Source organism: Galleria mellonella, unplaced genomic scaffold (genome assembly GCF_026898425.1).
Source record: "Galleria mellonella isolate WM207_F2 unplaced genomic scaffold, CSIRO_AGI_GalMel_v1 utg32, whole genome shotgun sequence".
NCBI lineage: Eukaryota > Metazoa > Arthropoda > Insecta > Lepidoptera > Pyralidae > Galleria > Galleria mellonella.
The window spans coordinates 6,858,409-6,882,160 of NW_026442075.1; the positions used below are offsets into that span (position 1 = coordinate 6,858,409).

Below are 23,752 nucleotides of genomic sequence, written 5' to 3' on the forward strand. Positions count from 1 at the left end.
ATAAAAAAGGATTAGAGAAATAAAAGTAAGAAAGTAATAAAATTAAATTCGAAATAAAACTCTGATATTAGTATTAGGCTAACATCCTTCTCATCCCCAATGGTGAGACGATGATTTATGAGAGGTATAGTGTTAATATTTTATTTAACCTATTTTTAAATAATAACTTTTTATCAAACTAATTTGTATTATCCTATACACAATATTTTTCAATTTTCAAATAAAAGAAAACTGCAAACGGCTGTTCTTTGGCGTACACCCGAAACATCGGAAATGGGTTCCATTATTCCAAAGTATTGTGTTTGTTCCATTTTGTTCTTAATACTGTTATTAATGAGATTCATTTTTGAATTACTGTTCCAATGGATCATAAAAACACAACCGCTATATTGTTTTTCGGTTATCGCATTTTGTGTGTTGTTATTGAAGTAAAGAGTAAATTTAACAAAGTAATGTTTATGAAACTTGTAACGACGACCCACAGGCTATATTTTTACCTACTATTACGTATTGGTTGGTTGTTAATATCGTAAAAAAAATACTATAGATAGGCTATCACTTTAAAATATTTTATTATCATCTAAAAATCACATTCGATTAGACAGTATCTGTTCTGTCAACGTCGATACGAGCTCACTGTTTTCTCCGTGCCAGCGCATTTAATAATTTGTTAATCTAAATTATAGCGTGTTAAGAATTGTAGCTTTAATAAATTTCGCCTGGCAACAATATCGTAAAAAAGAAAAAAAAAGTCTTGTCTATTGTTATCGAAAGTGTCGGTAGAACGTGAGTTCGTTGTCGTCGTTCTTGTTTTCGAATATTATTGCGCACGTGCATATATTGCCGCGAATATCGTATAAATCAATATATATCGTTTCGTATCGCTTTTAATTATATAACACATAACCAAGAGGCTGATTGAGAGGAGGGCATTGCACTGCTGGTCAGTTCAAGGCGGTGGGTAGGTAACCCGGATCTGAGGGTAAATTCAAACGAGCCAGAAGTTCTGGGAAGCCTAAAGCCAGAACCGAATTCTGCTAACTACAAAGCTTCAGGTCAGTGGTCTCCACCTTCATTGTCCTCTTGTGTTCATTATTTACCTACCATCATCGTAATAATTTTCATACAGTCCACTAATAACCGTTGCCAGACGATTATTAGTTTATCTTATCTATTATTATCTTATTTTATGAACGGTTAACACAGCGAAAGAAATGTCTTTCATTTGACGCCTATAATTTCAAACATTTTAATCAGATATTTATATAATTATTAAAGTTATTCAAATTCTACGTATGCAAATAGTATTGTGTACATGAATATTCAATTAGTGCGACTTCCATACTTATATAATACTAATTTCCTCCTTTATGTTATAGATTACCGTAGAAAGTCCAAATATTTCTGTTTTTAAAGCGAAGGTTTTAGCTAGAAATAGTAGTTTTACGTCAATAGTACGAAACGAGATTACTGCAGTAAACAAAATATTGATGTATACTATAATTTTAAGCTTGCAGCCTTCGTCTGTATTTGCATAGGTATCTTTGTGTGCATAACTTTTTTATAGGTTGACTTAATTGGATTATCGGTATACATACGTTTGATGAAAATTATGTTAATTGAATGGATACTTTTTATTTATAATAACATGCAGACTAATAATTTACTATATTGACTATTATTTTAAATAGGCATTTTTAAATGAATATCTCGAACAGTAAATAAATTTAGACTTCCAAAAAGTTTAATAACATGTAATTTACCCTGAAATAGAGGCATTTTAATAAACATTTTATTTTATATCTACTCAATTATCATTGAAAAAATACTGAGGCAGTGAATGGCAGTCTACAATATAAAATCAATATTAAATGTAAACTTCGAGTACACTTACAGATGTTTTTGCTTATAGAGTTTACTCTATAGCTACGAGAATAAACGAGCTAAACCTTGTGTCTCTGACAGGCAATTAACGTCGCATCCATTGTAAGATCATCACCAGCGTCTGGACACTGATACAACCGAATGTCGAAAATGACGTTATCGAAAAACAATTGGTATTATTATTTGAAACCACTGTTGGTAACGGTCATAAATGATGGCAATTTTACCTCAAAAGCTTTTAATTGTCCTTTTTATGGTCCTTTTTAATTGGAACATTCAACTTCGAATTGGTCGTTTTAGATTAGGTTTGTGTCAGTTTAGATATTTTAACCCTGTAAGCTATTTTAGAGAAACTAAATAATAAAAAAGAACTGAAGTAACTAAAATAATAGAGTAAAAACTATAATATCTTAAGTTTAGGAGCACTTTTTTTTGTTACAATAACTTAATTAGCTAACATTTTCTTTAACTATTCATTAAAAAATGGCTACTTATTTTTAATAATAATATAATATGGCTGGTTACTAACAACCAGTTATTTTCTTATTATTATTTGTTATCTGTATTATTATATTGGTTACACAATTTTGAAGTACTTTTATATAATAACAAAAATATCTATTTGTATATAAATCTATTTGTAAAATATGTAAGATAGCAAAAAACAAAATATTCCTTTCCTCCTGCCCATTTGTATGCAGAATATAAAACCTGATCCATTTACTACTTTTCGATAAGACCCGCATACACATTGTTGTAGTGAAAATATCAACGTAGTATCTAGTTTCCTTTGTAATTCAACAAGTTCGCACCAGAAACGGTACATACGGATATTTTCTATATCCGTTTACAAATAACAAGATCATATAAATGAAACAAAACACATCCGGTTACGAAATTGGAACATTCGTAAACGGAACAACTTGTACACCGGTAATCTGCTTTGAGGGTACTTTTATACTGCATTACTATATTTTTGATCTCTCGATTACTTCATGTTTATTTAAGCTATGTAAGATAATAACTGTCGAAAAATGTGTATACAAAAAAATATATAAAGGGACTACTAAATATATATTGTTATTTCAATATCTTATTATAACGCAAGCACGCACGCACGTTCGCACACATACACACACGCACGCACACGCGCACGCACACGCACACGCACACGCGCACGCACACGCACACGCACACGCACACGCACACGCGCACGCACACGCACACACGCACGCACACACGTACGCACACACGTACGCACACACGTACGCGCACACACACACACACACACACACACATACACACACACACACACACACACACACATTTTATTTTGTATATTCGTTTTCACAAATTTTAATTTTTTTTTTTTTTGGGGGCCTGGCTTGCTACGTTTTACCAGACCACTTTAATTATACATACATATATAATGGCAGAAAATAAATAAATAATAAATAAAAAGAAAAATGTGTATACAAAAAAATATATACAGGGACTACTGCATCTTATTATATCAGTAGGTTCAGAAAATGTTCATGCATGAATTTTATAATGGAGTAGAACAACAGAAAATTGAATCAGTAGAATGAAACAATAGATATAGCTTGACCGCTTCATTCGTATCACTTTAAATAAAAAAAAATCCCGTGATCTTAGTAATCCTGAAATTTTTGAGCCAAAGTACGTCACTAACGGGATACATACACAGTGCTGTGTATATGGTATATTTGATTATTACTATTTCCTTTAAATATATAGACTTTTAGGAGAACTGTCCAAGTCATAACTATTGAACATAAAGATGATGTATAGAATCTGACTGATACTTATCTTTAGACCATTCTTTTGGACAGAGACAGAGAGACAACTGCAAAAAAGACGAAAAGAAGAGAAAAAATAAACATCTGATAAACTAAACAAGAATATTAAATTTAATATCAAGTTCTTAGTAACACAATAACTTCAGTAAACTCTATTTGTTTTCTTTAATTAAATATTTCGTGTTTCGCAAATGTGTTCTTTTAAATTATACATTTCATACAATTTTCTGATTAACATTTGACATAATTTCTCACAAGTCTCAAAACAAGTAAACCTATGTGGTGAACACATCTAGCAAGGTTAATCCCTGTTTATCGTCTTTAGGGCTTTACCCTTTCAAATTATGTGTTTCAATCAACTTGACTCAGAGCGTAGAATTCTGTTTATAAAATTTATGAAATTAACTGAGTCATTATTTATTTATTTACACTTTACTGCACCAAGTAAAAAGAGAAATAACAAATACAGTAAATATTAATGAGAAGTGATACAAAAGACAGCCTTATCGCTAAGCAATCTCTTCCAGACAACCTTTGGGTAGAGGACATCGAGGAAAAGACAAAAGGTAGGTAGGTAGGTAGGTAGGTAGGCGCACTATTATATAAATATTATCATATACAAACATATATACATACATACACATACATATATAATATATACACAATCAAATATATATATATATAATATATATATATATATATATAACATACACCGAGTAATGATATTCCAAGCTTATCATTATTTGACATTTGACATACAATTTGATATCTATTAAAGATTTGATATCCATATCATTTGATATGATCTAAGATTATAAGCATTCTGTGTTAATTCAAAGTTATAAAAATAGAAGTTAACTCATGTAACAAATTTTCTTTAAATGTATTCAGTTATTTTAGTTTGATAAATTATTAAACATCTAAACAACACTAAGTAACTTTTATAATATCAAAATGGACTAGTTATTTATCAATAATTATTCTACAAATCAGAAACGGTATTGAAAAAAACAAAATTATTTTTTTAAAATATATTGTGTACACGGAGTTGTACATGCTATTCACAATTTAATTAAGCCTAACATTACCACTGGAGAATTGTTGGCGTTTGTTATCTGTATCTCTAGCTTTGAATCCGGGCAGGTCTAAACAAACGGGCGGCAATATTTGTTCGCAAACACAGCATTGACCAAACAACGCCAGACTGTATCTATATATAATGTAGATATATCTGTATATAATATAGATAGTATATAATTGTGTCCAATATATTTAATTAGATGTTACATGTTTATTATATATAAAATACTTAATTTTTAGATTTGATGAAGTCTATGTTGCAACTGTATATTTTTACTATTAAAGCCATCATTATCTCTTCACACCAGAGGGCGTTACTCTTACACGTGGAACGAGCTATAGTAGTCAATAATTATTTCTACGAAAAGTAAATATGGTTAAAAATAAAGTAATAAAAAATGATAATAGTAATAAATAATATATACTTAAACATTGAAAATTAATGCATGATTATCAAATAGAGACGTCCTAACTTTGTTAAAATATGTTATAGGTACAAGTATATAATCCGAAAGATATAGTAAATTGTCATATATTTACTCAACTTACATAAATATTACTAGTTTACTATAAAAAAAACTAGATTTTTATATTTAATATCTTTTCACTATCGCGCCCAAATAAAAGAAAAATACGCTTCACGTAAAAATATAAATACTACCTAAAGATTCGATCCTTAAAGGTGTGTTTATCTAATATCCAGCTACTCGATGTACCTTTTTATTTGTAGATGTGTAGTCAATATCAAGGTTTGTTTATACAGGAGATTGCCAGACGTCTGGTATCCTAGACATATGTAAAATAAATCATAAATATTATGCCCACAAATATTTTTTTAGCTATATTCTACAGTTATACAAATTGAATGAATTTTCGTTCACTAATGGTACGTATTAGTAGGTACGCTGGAGTAGAGCAGCAAGGAACAGAAATTATTGGAAGAAGTTGGAGGAGGCCTTTACCACAAGGCATTCTGTGCTACGAGATTTAATTTGATGGAAATAATAATATATATATATAACATATAATTTTGATAATATAATTTTACGATTTTATTAATTAATTCTACAAAAAAATAATAATACAATTATAATATATAATTTATTTTAGTGAAAAAAAAAATGTATGCATGCAATATTGATTAAAATCACAAATTTTGTATAATATTAAGCGCAGAATAAAGGCTTCTTTATATTTATTTTAATGGTACGTATTTGATGCTACTATTAATATTTACCAGAGGGAGACTTTGTACAAAAGTCGATTGCTTGGGTACCTCTGTCCTTCTCGTGTTTCAACCGTGAAGCATTTGTGTTTGCATGGCTGTGTTTCGGTTTGAAGGGTGGGATATGGCGTGAATTTACTGGGTACAGAGGAATAACACCTGAGTCCTCAGGAATGGCAACGCGTGGGGGGTATCATGGGTGAAATAGTATACTCTGTTATGTCCATGGTACTGCTTATGTCTATAGGTGACGGTTACCACTTTCCATCAGGTGGGCCGTCGGCTTGTTTGCCGTTTTGAGTTGTATAAAAAAAAATATTTGCAAAATAATAATAATAAATATACTCACGACTATAATTCCTAATAGCAATCACAAGTATTTCTTGACATTTGTAATTATATAATGAAACAAGGAAATTTATAATATGGCAAAATAAAATCCTTCTGTATAGAAGTGAAATTTATACGTAAAATATAAATAATTTTATTAAAGAAGGTACTTATTTTCGAAAAGTTATAAAGTATAAGCAGAAATTGCTGTGTGATCCCGGCATAGAATGGGCCATCCCTTCCTTTCCCGTGGGTGTCGTAAAGGCGACTAAGAGAACTTAATTTAATGGTTGAGGAATAACAACAGTGTCCCTTTAAAAACACTACCCAATACCAAACTGGGATTGTCAATCCGCCTGCTAAGTATAGCAACTACTAGCTAAATCCCCTCAATAGTAAACTGCCCTGTTCCCTATGACAGTCTATGGGAGAAGTCTATGTTCAGCAGTAGACAGATAGCTGGTATGATAACGATAAGTTAAAAATTATAATGCAAGTATATTGGCTTCCCACTGATAACATCACTGGTTTAAAATATATTGACATTACTTTATTGTGTTAAAAATATATTTGCTGTAAAAAGTATCATTCACATCAGATGCCTTTGTCACGCTAGTAATTAAACGAAAACAAAGCGGTCCTGTATTACGTTTCACATAAAAATATCGTTCCTTTTATTTTCGTTTTGTTTCATTATATTATATAAATCATTTAATATATCCGTTTGCTTTTGTGAAAGGATAGCCTTTGAAGTTTCATATTAATAGCAATTAAAATACACGGGTTCGGCTTGAATAACGTCGCCTTTTATAAAATTTTCGTTCCATTGTCAAAGATGTAATTTTCGGTTTGTATAACTACATAAATACGTAGTCTCATCTTTTTGGTACCTTACCAAAAAGATGAGACTGCGTATTTGTGTAATGTTATTGTATAAATGGTACTTTCTTTAATGGGTTGAAATGAATTGACAAATCTGTCTCTGCTATAGGTTTACGCTAATGGTGTTAATCAGTAATAAGAAAAGTATGTACTTCTGTAGCAATTAATCCAACACATACTATTTGAATTGTCGGAAGTCATCTACGTATACTTATATACTCATAGTACTGTCAAATAAAAACTCGAAACTATCTGGAAACATATTTCAATATTTAGAATTAATTTTTTTTATTAAATTCCTGGCATGGTGTAAAGCATACTTTATAATTCAATAAATTATTTGGATCAATTTGATCAAAATCTGTAACCAAGTAAATAGAAAAATAAAAACACAACACTTGTTTCATATATTTGTATTAAATATAATTTTAAGTCCGTACAATAAATTCAGACAACATAAAAATTTCATTATTAATATTAAAATGTAGGTCAGTCCGATCAAAACTTAGGCCTGGTAAATGGAAGAATATAAACTATTATTATCATAACTCTACTCAATGTGACCGAAGGCGATATCACACCTGGATCCAAATTACAATTGTTAATTTGATTTTGCAGGCCTCGTAAATACTAGCAGGAATCCAATTAACGGAAACACACTTAAACTTTCAGTTTTCAATAATAATAAGGCCCTATCGGCTCCATCCAAAACATTACGCATCTGGTGACGGACCGAAAAGTCTGCAGAAACGGCAAGTTAAGTACATCTGTGTACGTGACCGGCCGGACCTTAACGAAATTACATGGGTTGAGAGACCCCGTTTACTGATAATAACAAAAACTTACCAAGCATAAATCCACAATGAGTGAAATATTCAGTACGTATTGAGAATGAAGTAATCATTAAAATAATGCATGTAATTAACTAAAATTTACTACATAATGATGAAAGAAATACGAGTATTACTGTCGATAAATCTCTTAAAATGAATATTGGAATTCAGTTCATATGTACCTGTGATAAAAAAATAACAGAAGTGTGAATTAAAGAGAAGAAAGAAAATATTATTTATAAAGAACAATATTTAGAAGAATGGAGTTAAAATCCAAGAGAGACACTTTAATTACCTATTGTTTTTAATATCAAATGACTAGTAAAAGAGGCAAACAAATGAGAAATATCACTAGCAAGGTTATATATTTCAAATATAATACAATAGAATGCATCGGTGCTTCGAGCTTAAAATCAACTGTCAGGAATATATTGACTGCAGACATAAACTCTATCGATCCATCATCTTGGATAAAGCCAGATATCTGGAGAGTTTATATTTAATAATAGATGGATAGAGATTAAAATTTACTATTGAAACTAAATTTCTATATTAATTTTGGCTACATATTTTAGTTAAGACTTTTATTATTACATTTATCAATATATAGTTATTAATACAATTAACATTTTTTTTTTCATATATATCTAGACACCAAGATACAAGTGATATAAAAAAAAGAAATTACTATCATACACAATATAATTATAATTTAATTATAACGTAATCTTTATTGACAATGAATATTATTTAATTCTTTTTAAAATAAACATAGAACAATACAACTACTAGCCTATATATATAATTAGAGATAATATATATATATATATATATATATATATATATATATATATATATATATATATAGATATATATATATATATATCTTTTAGTTTAAGTTTTCAGAAGGGAAGAGGTTCTTGAATTTTAACTACGTTACCTATTATATAAGTTACTTAACATTATGGTCAATATTCTAAACTCTTTTAATTCTTTTTGTAATTTACAAAGTTTACCAGGAGCAAACACGATCAAAGTTGATACCTCTCTTTTTTTCGAAACAAAATCTTAAATTACTTTACACGAACTTGTATTCGTAATTAAAAAAATCTATCAAAAAAAAATATATTTAAATTTAAACTCGCAATAAATTTCTTTTTGTTACTTCAATCTTCCATAATTTTTTTTACCGATCTTGGTAATACATTTTGGTTACTTCGCTGGTTTCATCATATGATAATTCTATTCTATTTCACAGGTTCGATTCAGTTTCATAAGGTAGTGGCAGGTGGACAAATAGGTGTGAGAACAAAGCACTTTATGAGGGTTTCCGTTTTATTCCCAGCGAACAGAACCCATAACGATTTGGGAATTGAAGTTGTGTAACCCGATATACGATAGCGTGGAAATTGTAGGTATTTTGTGTATTATTAAAGGTGTTACTTACTAAAAATATATAATAAATGTTAAATTTAATTTCAATGCCTATAATTTAGTATTTATTTATATTATAAGTAGAGATTATAGTATCAAATAATATGACGTAGATTATCATAACAAAAAAATTAACTTTATTTAATTTTATTATTTATTAAAAAAATATTAGGTTGTTTGTGGCAATTGGTTTTCTGTACTTGGAGATAGACTGGACATATGCTATGAAGCCTTTATGATAAATGGAGCAAAATATTGACTGAAGGATACCCTAGAAACGGGAAACTAAATAGAGGTTGATAACACAAAAGATGGGAGGATGAACATAAACAAACTGTAGGTTACAACTGGAAAAGAGTTACAAACGACAGAAAACAATAGAAGTTGTTATGGGAGGTCTTTGCCAAGAGGCATATCGAACTTTGAATCATATTACAAACACAAAAAGAAAAAGAAATTTCAATAAAAATCACACATACATATATATTATATGAAAGAAACTTCGAGATATAAAGGGTATTTATTGTATTGTATTTATTGAATATATTGCAATAAAATTTTAATTGTATTTTAATAAATAGTAAAAGGTAGTGAAATTTAATAATAACTTGTACATAGATTGGTAAAAGTATATGTTATTACAAAAATTATGTATATGTCGTATAAACATTTATAAATACCGTGTACACACATTATATCTTTCTATTTATTTTTTCTCTATAGTTATTTATGTGAATACCACTTGTCTAGGGATTTAGGCTAAAGAAAACCTTACATAATATATTTCAAGATAAACTCTACGAAATGAAATGTACTTATATTTTATTTTTTAAGATCTTTTTTATTATTATTGTCGAAAAAAAAAAGTCATTGTATTTAAATGTTTAACGATATAATATCTTTCACTGCATTAGTAAAATTACCTGATAAAATTATTATAACCTTTTTTCACATCGGTTCCAGAAAAGTAAGAATGAAAATTCCTGCAACAAAATATATGTTAAAACCATTTCTAAATACGTTGATACTATATGAACTGTAATCTTAGTTCAGATAATAACTATGAGAAATATTAAAAATTTCATGGTATAACCTTGAAATTTTAAACAAGCTACTTTGATATAATTTTACGTGAAATTTTTCCCTCATTATTTGTTGATGGCCTTTTACTTGTGTGTACTGTGTTCATAGAACGTTATATATTTGTAGTATAATACCTATATGTATCAGGGAATTTCTTCTTCAACACAAAAAATAAACTTTTGGGTGGAACTTTCTCAAAAGACTATAAAAAACTAATTCATTAGAATAAATGTATGTACTTCATAATAATAAATACCACTGGTTTTGTCATATCTCCTACTAATTACAATAATCGTTAAACAAGCCGTATGCTTGATCGTCACTGTTACAATAGTTAAATGTTCGTGACAAATTCATAAGAAAATAGTTGTAAGATTTCGAAAATTCTCACAAAATTTAAACAATAGAATATTTATAAAATAAAACAATTAATACGGAAGGAAGCCTAATTAAATTGGCAGAAGAAATACATATTTACTTCAGGACTGGCATCACTAGTTAAATTATCGATCAGTTTAAAAGAAAATCGTCAAATTAAGAACCTCCATCTTTAGTAGCTTAAAAGGTATGATATTCTATGATAATGCTCTTAAAATTTCAATCCAATATTGACAAACTTTCTATAAGAAATCAGAAATGCGCCTACACAGTAACAATACAGGTTAATGAAATACAAACAACCCGTAGAAGCTTTCACAACAGCTTGAGCTGCAGCGTCTTCATTATCACTTCAATAAGTGACTTTAATAAGACGCCGCCTACGGGTGTTTGTGCCACGTTTCACTCAGCACCGACACTTTAATAAGACTTTAAAATACCTAATATATTTTATATTTGTTTTCTATATATTTTTATGGGGTAGTGTAGCAGTTGAACAAATTGCCTCACCTTTTATAGGTTGCGGTTTCAATCCTAGTTCAATATAAATATTTGTATTCATGAGCAAGTATACGTGTTTGAATTGAACTGGATATTTTTTGTATATTCTAAGTATATTACATAGAATAAGTTTACAATTATGGTAATCAGCGAGCTATATCATATTTTTTTAAGTTATAATAACAACATTCTAATTTTAAATATGCATAGATTATTTTCATTAATGGTCATTATAAAATCTGAAATATACTATATTATGATAAAGAAAAGAAGATGAGGAATAAACACATATTTAAGATGTATAGGTAAAATTTAAATATCAAATTATTAGTAAATCAGACTTTTAATGGATACTGTTATTATATTATTAATAAAATATAGAAATTGCGCTAGCTGCTGTTTATATTTTACTATAACTTCAAGGCACTAACTGAATGCTCTTTCTCCGGTAAAAGCGCATCTCTCCCTTGAATTTGCACAATTAAATTTTGTGTGCCAGAACTTGCCAGTATTAAAATATATTTAATAGAATTTATAATTTAAAGTTAACAATAATAAATTAATGTATAGAATAGAAATTTTAAAAAATATATTTTAAAATTTCTATTCTGTACATTAATTTACATACGACTTCTGAATGTAAATAAATATATACAATATATTAAATTCCTTAAATCAGAAAGTTTATTATAGATATAATCATCATCTTCTTACCCTTATCCCAATAATTTGGGGTCGGCGTAATATGATTTTGTCCATATTACAAAAAGATTTGGTTTTTAATTTTACGACCGGCCACCTGCCTGACGTCAACCATCTTTGGGAATTTATTATAGATATAATAAAATATGTTACATAATATATATAATAAAAATAATAAAATATGTTATCCTTAAAAGAAATTTTATACAAAAAAAAAAATAAACTGACAAATAAAATAAAAAAAAAGAAATAAATTGAACCTTTTTAGCCTTTACTAAGCTTCTAATCTAATCTAACCAACTTTGAGTCGGTGCCAAACAAGTAACCAACATAGCTACGGGATCAGCGCCCGCAAGACGCAGCAAGTTTTATAAAAAAAAAAAAAAAAAAAGTTCCTTATGGCATTCGATGTACGGTAATGTTGGTGATTGTAGAATATTCACGAAATGAATGCAGATAAAACAAAAATAAACATATACATAAAATTATATTTCTTTGCTAGTTATTTAATGATTAATATTTAAAAATAATGAAAAACTGATATAATAAAAAATTGCCACTAAAACGTGGCTACGACAATGTTGATAACTATATTTATTTTTCTGATATATTTTTTACTTTTAACATTATTTAAAAAAACGAAAGTAAAATAGTAACAGTATTATAATTGTTATCAAAAACTCAACACTTTTCTACTTTATTGTGTTCTTTACTTTAAGTATAAGTCGACACATTTTAAACCATAGCTAGTGTGTTTTTTTAGTCATTGGAAATCGAAATTTTAGTTAATACTCATACACAAGTTTAAAAATTTGACAGAATCAATCTCGGGACATCTATTTTTTAAAACATCTAATGCATTTTAATAGAATATTTACTCCTGAATATGAAATTACTTTTATTATTTTAGATGTATAAAATTCATCTATTACCTCAATTAGTTAAATGAAAATTTTCATTTTGAAAGATACATGCAAAGCATTGAATTCTGTAGCCGTAATTAAGAAAGTCCTGAGTGATTGAAATCTGTCCAAACCAAATAGGGTAGAGGGAATAAGCCATCATTAAAAGGCGAATTACCTTTTAATTAACGTGGGTGAGTATCTGAAGCTTTACTAGATGCTCCTTTTAATTTAAAAGGGCCCAAAAAATCAAACTTATCTCGTAAATTCCAAGTGCGGTCTTATTCAGTGGTTACAGATACCGACGTGTCCCGAAAACTTATTGTTGTTTACTGATTTCAATTATCCTCAGCCCATTTTTCGGGATCAAACCTTTAGACTAAAGTTTTGTTGAGTGTTTCATAAAACTTTTACTGTTTATCTGCTATTCACAGATCTTATACTGAAATAAAGGACTATAATTCTAATAGAATTAGCAAATTTAGATATTTATTACATTAGAGGAAAAAGAAAGCAAGAGGCTCTTTAATTAATACAAAAAGTATTTCTTATTAATCTTTAATTTAACGGGTAGTTACGGAACATTCTTACCATGAATAAAATGTTGGATTCTTACTGAATTTAATAATTACCTATATATATTTTAAATTTGAATAGTGTTAAGCATTTACTTTGAAATTTTTATCTATAACTAGAAGTTATACTATTTTACTCATATAAAATAACTATGATAATTGAAGTCGTTAAGTAGTATCAACTTAAAATAATTATTAATCGTGGCCTAATATTGAATCACAGTACATAAATTTATCTACAAGTTAAGACTCGCCGCAAATAAATTATAAAATATTTAGCTTACATGAAAAAATTGTTACTACTATTTTGTGGAAATGAAGTCACTTACCTAATATATGCCTTGCTCGGGGAACCAAATGAGAGGCTTAAGGCATACAACATACGACCAGAATGGCCTAGAAATTCATGGTATTATGTAGAGGATGCCTAAATTATATCTCTATATAATTTAAGCTTTCAATTAAATTAAATTCTATATAATTTTAACTTGCTTGAAAGTTGAAGAAAAATAGACAATTATAAAATTCACTATTTTAGCCTCTTAACTATTGTCAGTCAATCATTATTTAATATTTGTTATATCTTTCGATCATATTTTTATTTTAGTTTAAATATCGTAGCAATTTCCATGTCTGTCTATCCTTGCCATTTGATAGAGAAGCATGAAAAGATGAAGAGAAGACCTATGTTCGAAAATGAACACGACAAGGGCTGTAATTTCATTATAATTTGTTGAAAGTAAATAATGTTTTATGCATTTTGTGTATGTAAGAAATTTTATAAACAATTTTACTGAGATATAAAATATCTTATTTTTTATTACCATGATTGAAATCTGTAAATACTCTCATTTCTTATTGAAGTTGCTAGATGCCATTTTTTAACCTTTACTAAAATTTAATTACTTAAATAAGTAGACATAAAGTAACATCCCAAAATGCTAGATTGTTTTTTATCCTCCTGTCACTAAATGAATGATGTATTCCAGCTGACGCGTTGTAGAATTATAAATAGAAATAATAATATAATGGATAAGATAATTTAGGAAAATGACGATATATCTAAAAGCTTTAATTAAAAATGTTGTTTAAGCAATTATATATGTAAATGATTTATACAGAACTACTCCATCTATGAGGAAAAAGAAAAACAACATTTCTTTAATAAAAATATTCATAATTAGGGAATTTATCCAATGCAGATTATATAAGTGTCATAAAATATTTGCCATGTCCGGAAATAAACGATACATTAAAATTTATTATATTAAAAACTCTCCAAAAATTGTGCAGGCATTAGATAGTTCTTAGTACAGAGCTCTTGTTTTTACTAGTCGTCCACTTATTCTTATGCTGTGATTCTGCCATGTCTGGATCAACCTTTGTTACAACCTGATCATTAAAGTTATTTTTTATATTGTAGTGAATGCAATCTCTACACACACATTTCTCACTTTTTTATTTTAAATATTATCTTAAGAGTAATATTTATATCTTATATTTATTATATTTAAATAAATATAATGACAATATTTAATAAATAAATATATTCTAATGTACTCCGTCCGTATCCATATGGTCTGGGCATAAAATAAACCACCCCTTCCTTTCTTGTGGGTGTCGTAAGAAGCGACTAAAGCAGGGCGAGGGATGGGCAGCAGCGTCCCTCTTAAAACATTTCCAAAGCTTAACTGCGGTTACCAATCCGCCTGCTAAGCGTGGCAACTACTAACAAAACCCCCCTAGCGAGAGGCTTATGTTCAGCAGTGGATAGTTAGAAGCTGGTATAATTATGATAATGATAATGTATGCATTCCGGTACCGTTATGGTGTTGTTAATAGATTAATAAAATTGGATTTCAAAAACCAATTATAAATCGACGCGAAATTAGAGTAGGTGCCATAAGCATTACACACGCACAAAAAATACAGGCGAATTTAAAACCTCCTTCATTTTAGTAATACCAATAGCTTTCTCATTTTACATCCGCTATTTTTTGCCACTTTAATACGGTAAAATTGTTATTTTTGTTACGAAATACCCTTTTCGTAACGTGGGCGCGATTCCAGTCCTAAAATACAGCTGTGCTTTTACAGTTGTTTACGTCGTTTTTTAGTTTTCTATAGCGTCACCACCACGGTGTCAGCTTGGGCTGTATGAAAAACACTGCTGTATTCAAAATTAGCCACTGTATACACAGGTCACGAATGGTAGAGTTTTGCGTACAAAACTTGAACAAGAATTTTAATAATATAATAAAATGCTACTTATATGTTTTGTATATTTACTAGCTATATTCGCGGGTAAAAATTATCCTATAAGGTATTAATATTAATATTACATTAAATTTCATACAAATCTTGCTCAACATATAAGTATATTTAAATAACAATTATCCAAATAGATTTACAAACTTCTTCACTACTTTTTATCCATAAATTTATATTTCATTTTTGAAAACATTCCAATTGATTAAATTTAATTTTAGTAATATTTTATACCTTAATCTTATTACATATTATAATATGATACATATATTAGATTATAATCTTGTACATTATGGCATAATTATAATGAAGTATATCTATCATTGACATGGTTTTTTTAACTTGCTTAAAAAAGAAAGAGTTTCTGAATTCTGTTATATATATTTTTTATATGTTTGTTACCTTATAACTCCGTCAGTTGTAAACTGATTTGGATAGGTTCTTTTTATCTTAAAGGAAATACCAGAGGGCAACTTTGTACAAAAGTCGATTGCTTGGGTACCTCTGTCCCATTCGTGTTTCTACCGTGAATCAATTGTGTTTGCATGGCTGTGTTTCGGTTTGAAGGGTGGGATATGGCGTAAATTTACTGGATACAGAGGAATAACATCTGAGTCCTCAGGAATGGCAACGCATGGGGTATCATGGGCGAAACAGTACACTCTGTTATGTCCATGGTACTGCTCATGTCTATAGGCGACGGTTACCACTTTCCATCAGGTGGGCCGTCAGATTGTTTGCCATTCTAAGTTGTATAAATAAGAAAAAAAAAACTTACTGATTGGTCGCATATTGGAAATTTTATCAAAACCAGTTCAGTGATTTAGTTTTCAAATCAAAACAACAAATTTTGCTACAATTGAAGTCGGTTTTTTTGTGGAACACAATTTTATTGTATTAACATTAATTACATATTTAATTATTAACACTTTAAATAATATAAAAATTTTATATGCAATAGAATGTGATGTTAAACATAAGTGTAACCTGTTTAATTCTTATAGAAATAAGAAAATATAAACGTATAATGGAACTTTACCCAACGATGTCATTCCTCTATAAAGCAACAAAGTTGACTGTAAGTGCATAAAATACTCCAAAAAGTAATTATCCAAAAAGCTCTTACGTCTATTATTAAATCTGAGATATACATAACAACGGTCATAGATCACGGAAGTCCGGAATTTCTCGAAAAGATCGTTAAACATATTTTTATTTTGATATTTAAATTAACATTGCTGAATGTTTTATTTATTGAAAAACTGCCACACATATCTTCATATCTAGTGTTAAAGAAATTGTGACATATATTTTACATCGGACTAAATTAGTCATATATAGGTAGAAAAAATTGCAATATACTAGGTATGTTATGGTAGGTATGTATGTTTGGGCATATATACTTTTTTGCACCTACAGATTTTAATATTTTGTTTTAGTCTTCTGTTCGAAAAACAAAAGAGAATCTATTAGATAAAATAATGTTTTTCTTCAGTTCTTTGCTTGTCCTGAATAAATATAGAAAAGTCCCATTATAACAGTCAGTAATCCAGAAATAATTTATTACTTCTCTCCAGGAACTGCAAATGTCGTCATACAAAAACCCGGCACAAACTATGTATGTAGTCATATGACCTATATTATTTGAGATTACAAAGTTATTCTCGTATTAAAATTGAACAATCAAACTTTAAAAATTGACTATCCAGAACATTATATTACATCTAAAACATTATTGACTTTATCTAACACAAAATTTAATTGAAATAAGTAATTATTTAATGCACACCCGAATGACGACAAGCAGGTCTTCTTTTACTGAAGAAGGTGCAAATAAGATAGGTACCTCAAGATAATCTTTTTTATTTCGGCATAAAATTTATTTTTGTAATAATTCTATAGACAGCAATAGGATTGATTTTTGCAGTTACAAAATTTATCACCAACTAGACAAAATGAATGTACAGTGATCAGTTAATAATTTCCTGTGGTTATAATTATTCTGTCTAGAATACATCTGTGTTTTTCTAAGTTTCGAAACATAAAAAATGTTCCCAAAATTCAAAAAACAAAAAAGTCTATGTATTAAATTTTTTTGTTAATTTAATACATAGATTTTCTAAGCGCATCCAGATAGTCAAAGTGACTGTTATTTAGATCTGTAACCGCGTTGTTGTACCAAGTTAAATTAGTACGAAAACGTGTTCTGGTTTTATTATCCGCCAAGCGAAATTTGTACACTGTGTTACACTCGTCATAAAATGTTAATACCGTTATTTCTTATTTCACAAAGTATAATTTATGCTATTGTTTTGTTTAAGTTTTGTAAAGTCCACTACATATTTTATCTTCTTTTTTCCAATTAGTTACTCTTTTAAAGTCAACCACACGATTCCACGGTACAAAAATACAATTTTTCGTTGTGTTCTTTGAATTCTATACAATGTACAAAATTTTATTATTGAACTTTAATAAAACATTTCAATTAATAATATACAAATACACGTGGATTAAGCTTAAAATGATTTTGAGCTAAATCTTAGTATAGTAGAATAGATCTATTGTCATCGAGGCTTTCTCACAGTCACATTTTTCTGTAAGAAAATCGTTAATTATTGTGTTTAATATAATTCTGTATTCTTACTGATCAAACATACTCCTGTTTAAGAAAAAGTATAATTCCTAATTCATATGATTTGAAGCATCTCACCTCAGCTGAATCCGTGAAATAATGAGATTATAAAAAGACGTTACTAAGGATTTTTAACAGCAAGGGAATTAAATTTTAAATTGAAATACGATGTTTATAATGTAAGCCATATTTGATCTTACAACGTTGTGGGTTTATAAATCGAATATACTGCTATAGTTTGCTTCAATATAATATTATAAAAATGTAAACGATCGAATTACTAACCTAACTAAAAGATAATCAACTGATGTTGAATTAGTACTAATAAAAAATCGATTAATTATTTCAATTTGTTACCAATTTCATTTAAGGATTGTTTTTGTATAAATTTTGACTATCTTTTCATTATATAATATTGAAAAACTATACAAGAAGCTCTGAACATATAATATTGAATATAGTTATAATGTGGACTTATTTATCTGTCGATCTTTTTGCCGTATTTTTACGTAAATATAGTATTTTCGACATTATTCATATATCATATTCTTTCAATGTACTTCACAATTCTTAACCTTATTATCCAGCTATGATATTCCCTAGAGCTTTGTATTAAATTGTATTGAAGTTGAAGTAGGTAATTCAACTAGTTTAACAATGGAGTTAGATGGAGGCTGCTCTATACTTAGCAGTGAATGAAGATAATTGGACCGAGAGTAATGTGGCCAATCTAATTAGGTACAGTGAAGGCATTCGAGTACTAGTTATTTTATATTAAATGACTCTTGCTATGAGTTTACATATGTTGGGTTTGGAAAGCTATAGATATCAAGGTTCAAAAGGACAGCATTCTGTAGCCTATTTCATAGTACATTAATTCACTGACATATGTTAAAACTCGTGCATAAGTGTTATTTTAATTTTGTTATGTTACATGTTTTACTATTATGAAGTACGTATGTTTAATATTGCTTAGTTTACAATATCTGCAACGAGGTAAAATTGTATTTTAAAGTTCGAGTGTTGATTACTCAATCACGCACGAACTGGTAAATAGGTTTGACCGTTTGGCAGGCAGATTGATGATATTCTAAATCAGTTTATGCATATTGTGTAATAATTCACAATGTTCTTTGTTCGATATTCGTGGGCAATCTCGCAATCGATAGTATATATATATGTATATTATTTAGAGTAAACAAAAAAACTAGAAAAGATTGTTTATTTCTTAGTATCTATCGGCGAAAATACAGTAGGTATCTATACAAAACAAATATGATTAAAAAACATTTAGTTTACATTATACTGTATGAATATTATCTTATGAGTTTTTATGTTTAGTAAATATTAAAAAAAAAATGGACTTGAAAATACTATCATAGTTTTCATTAGATCTCTATTTTTTATACTACATTGTATGTGAGATTTTAGAATTGAAATCAACTGAAGTCAGTTACACTGTATTGAGTCTTGGATATTTATTACAACAATTAATACTCAAAATAAAAATTGTAAATGTACATTCAGCAATTTTTAAAATTAAACCATTTTATTATATCTACACCCGTGCATTATCCTAATATTATTATTGTAAAAGTGACTTTATTTATTTCCTTATAACACTTTAACGGCTTAACAGATTACTAAGAAATTTGGAAGACATGCTATATGGAGATGGAGTAACCTATAACCTTATAGGTTACTTTTTATCTCGATCAGTGAATACGCGGACAAAGCCACGAATAAAAGCTAGTATCTCTTATAAATAACATAACGATGGAATAATTCATATCGTTACGCTAACAATATAAATTTCAATTTTACTTCATAAATAACCAATTTTATAATAAACATCGTATATAAAATGCAACTGTTAATTAGGCTTGCATATATTTGCAGTTCACACACGTAAGTTAATGAGTTGTAATGAAATAATACGATAAACAAACGCTTGTAAATTGCGAACAAATCGAATTTTATTGATGCGTGGCCAGTAAGTGCTGATTATACTTAGTTGTCCTGGTTTTGATAAATTAATTTGGTATTGTTGGGAGACAGGCATGACAGACATGTATGTATGTAGGTATGTTATTATTTACATCGATTTTACTCTCATATTAACTTTGAAATATCTGACTTCAATTAGTACCATTAAATAATAGTACGTATTTCTTATATAATTAGAAATATTAATTTTATTATTTGATTGAAAATTTTAGTGCAATGTCAAAGTTCTTCTCTAGATGACAATTTAAATATATTTTACATAATAATAATATAATATACTGTAGTTATGTATTAAATTACACACTAATATAAAAACACACACACAACACGTATAAAACGAAAGTTAAATGAACAAAAAATACAACGACAAATTAAAATTTCATTTTAAATACGAGATGACAAAAATATGTAAATCGTAAAATGTTTTTATATTTGATTTATCATATGTATTATTTAACTTGTAACGGAACATTTTTTTGTATAGCATTTTTTACTTTAACTTTTTGTTCACTTTAAACTTCAAATTTGTAGAGCATGGATTTCAACAATAGGAAAACTAATGTAATAGACTACTTCTAGGTGATTTATCAAGATAAAACACATGAGATTTTAAGTTAATGTTCAAGGACACAAGTATGGAAACTGCATCCATTATGAATAGATTTTAGAGACAGGCAGACAGACAGACAAACACAAATTTTGAAAATTATTGTTTTGGTATGTGATCAAATCATCTCGCGTTTTGCCGAGGGCAGACAGGTCATCAGCATAGTTGCAAGCGCACGCGCCCACTGCGTTCCGTAATTTAATTGTCGGGCTAAAGTTTATAGTTAATAACCCAATAATTATTAAAACAGCCAATATTATACAGTCCACTCTTATTTTACTCTGAACAGTATGTGTGGATCTTATTAAAACGCCAAATATTATTTTTTCTTAAAAATCGTATGATTACAATTTTATTATACTTATTAATAACACTTTTAACGATTTTAATCAAAATTATAATAAAAAAGGTATATTCGCTAGTATAGCAATATTTAAAATTTATATGAAATTAAAATTGAAAGCACACAAACAAAATCATATTAAATTTGTTGGGATAAAGATTATTGTATTATATTTGATAAATGATAGCAAGGGTAAGAAATAATCGGTATACTTAATCATTTTATTTCAATTGTTTTGTTATCCTGTAACCAATTGGAATCTTTTATTGGCACTTGGCAATATTTTGAACACAATAAAAAAATATTTATTTATATTCTCTTTTATTGCTTCATAAAATACATATTAGAATTTCATATTTTAATAATACCTTTAAAAATATCAAGAGAGCGAAATAAGTCAATGATTTCAATAAATAAAAAAAGAAACGTTACAAGTGATTTTATTACATAGTCCAAAATCACAATACTTACTTTTTATACAGAGATCAAACGCTGTTTGTTAAATTATTGGATTGCATATATAGCATAATAAGCAATTATATAGCTTGCGTCTAATAAACAAAAAATATCTAATAATCTAAATTAAAATATAAAGTAGATAAGAAAATATGTAATAACAAATTCACGCATTTTAAATAAAGTCTCCGATATGCAAAAGTGAGAGTAGCTTGATAATAAATATGCTGAATATATTACATTTTTTAATTATATAACATAGGTTCATAAAGGATACAACGAGATGGTGAAACAAATACAACGTGGACACGGGAGGAAGCAAATACCTGTGAAGGAGTATGTACTTACCTCATCTCTGGACATAAAAATATTCTATATAAAATATTCATACTCTTTTGGAAAAGTTACATCCAGTAATGTTCGACATCCGCAAATACGAGTACTATATATAAACTTAATTTTCTGATGATTGTTAAAATACCAAGAAACGAACAAATAAATTAACGGGCGTGCGTATGTGTGTTTTACAAGGTATATTATGTACAAAATTTTATCTTTTATTAATTTTATAACAACTGCAACATGTACATGCATCCCTAGTGTTGCTGGCGTCCATAAGCTACGATAACCGTTTACCATCAGACGGGCCACATGCTTATTTGCCATCAGAGTAGCATAAAAGAAAACAATTGATTGCTCTTTTATTATAAAACAAAGCTTTTAAATGGATACTTAAAAGATACTTATAAAATTAAATTGTAAATAAAACAATAAAGTTTTGTTAGCATTGCAAAATATTATTAAGTACTGACAGACTTCTTCATTAAAATAAAAATACATTGCTCAACATAAATAAAATAAAAAATAGTATAAAGATGATATTTTACTGCATATTACTTTGCTTTTAATTTTATAAACGAATTTTAATTAATATTGTTCATTATATTCAGCACTAGAAATAAATGTTTTTGTCAAATGAAAATGTTTTGTATAAAATTATTAAAAATTGCTTAAGAACTTTTGTATGGACGAGTGTCGTCTTTTTTTTACAAAGGTTTGCAATTTTATTTTGAATGCCTTTTAGTATATTATACTTTGTAATACTCTACAAAGTTCAATATATACATCAATAGTAATTTATGTATATATTTCTGATTAACAACGTTTTTGATAAGTAATATCGTAGTTTAGATAATTTAGTCTATAATTATACAAATATAGCGCACTGATCATCTATACGATTATAATATACGACACCCGCGAGTAAAAAATGTAAACGTTATGTTGCGAGTAGCTAAATAGATAAAAAAATAATTATTGGTCCCAACTATACTAATGATAGTGGAAAGGATATAGCTTTTTAAATTATTATATTATTTATTTTTATTTAATTATCAATGATCATTATGTACAAAAAAAAAACAAGCATTTTAACCACTTAAACCTTTCGGGCTTTTATGTGACACTAAATAATATTCACTTTCTTATATTAATAAGAGAAGCACTTTTATCGGTAGAGCTCTTACCGCTACGATTTACAGCGAGTCTCTTCACCTTTTAGTACGACAGAACAGCAAGTTTTTTCTTGATCTACCTGATGTAACTGTGCCTTAGTCTACCCATCCCCTTCTTAACTTTATCTTACTTTCTATTATAATTTTTATAAGTTCCTCGTATCATATCAAGTGTTCCAAAGTTTTCTCCCTTCTGATTACAATAGTTTATGCAATTTGTCTCTTTTCTTTAAATTTAAATAGGACTTTTTCATTACTAACTCAATCTTTCTAGCTGATTTTCTCCATCCTTTTCA

The 23,752-nt window shown here is 28.3% G+C and overlaps 1 protein-coding gene across 1 annotated transcript in view; it reads left to right on the forward strand.

Annotated features, from left to right (window-relative positions):
- Nucleotides 1–622: 622 nt before the first annotated feature.
- The window catches only part of LOC113510806 (uncharacterized), a 111,054-nt gene continuing 87,924 nt past the window's right edge, over nt 623–23,752 (forward strand). Inside the window, exon 1 of the mRNA XM_026894342.3 lies at nt 623–1,055. The gene's annotated coding sequence lies outside the window, so the exon portion shown is untranslated. The remainder of the gene's footprint in view (nt 1,056–23,752) is intronic.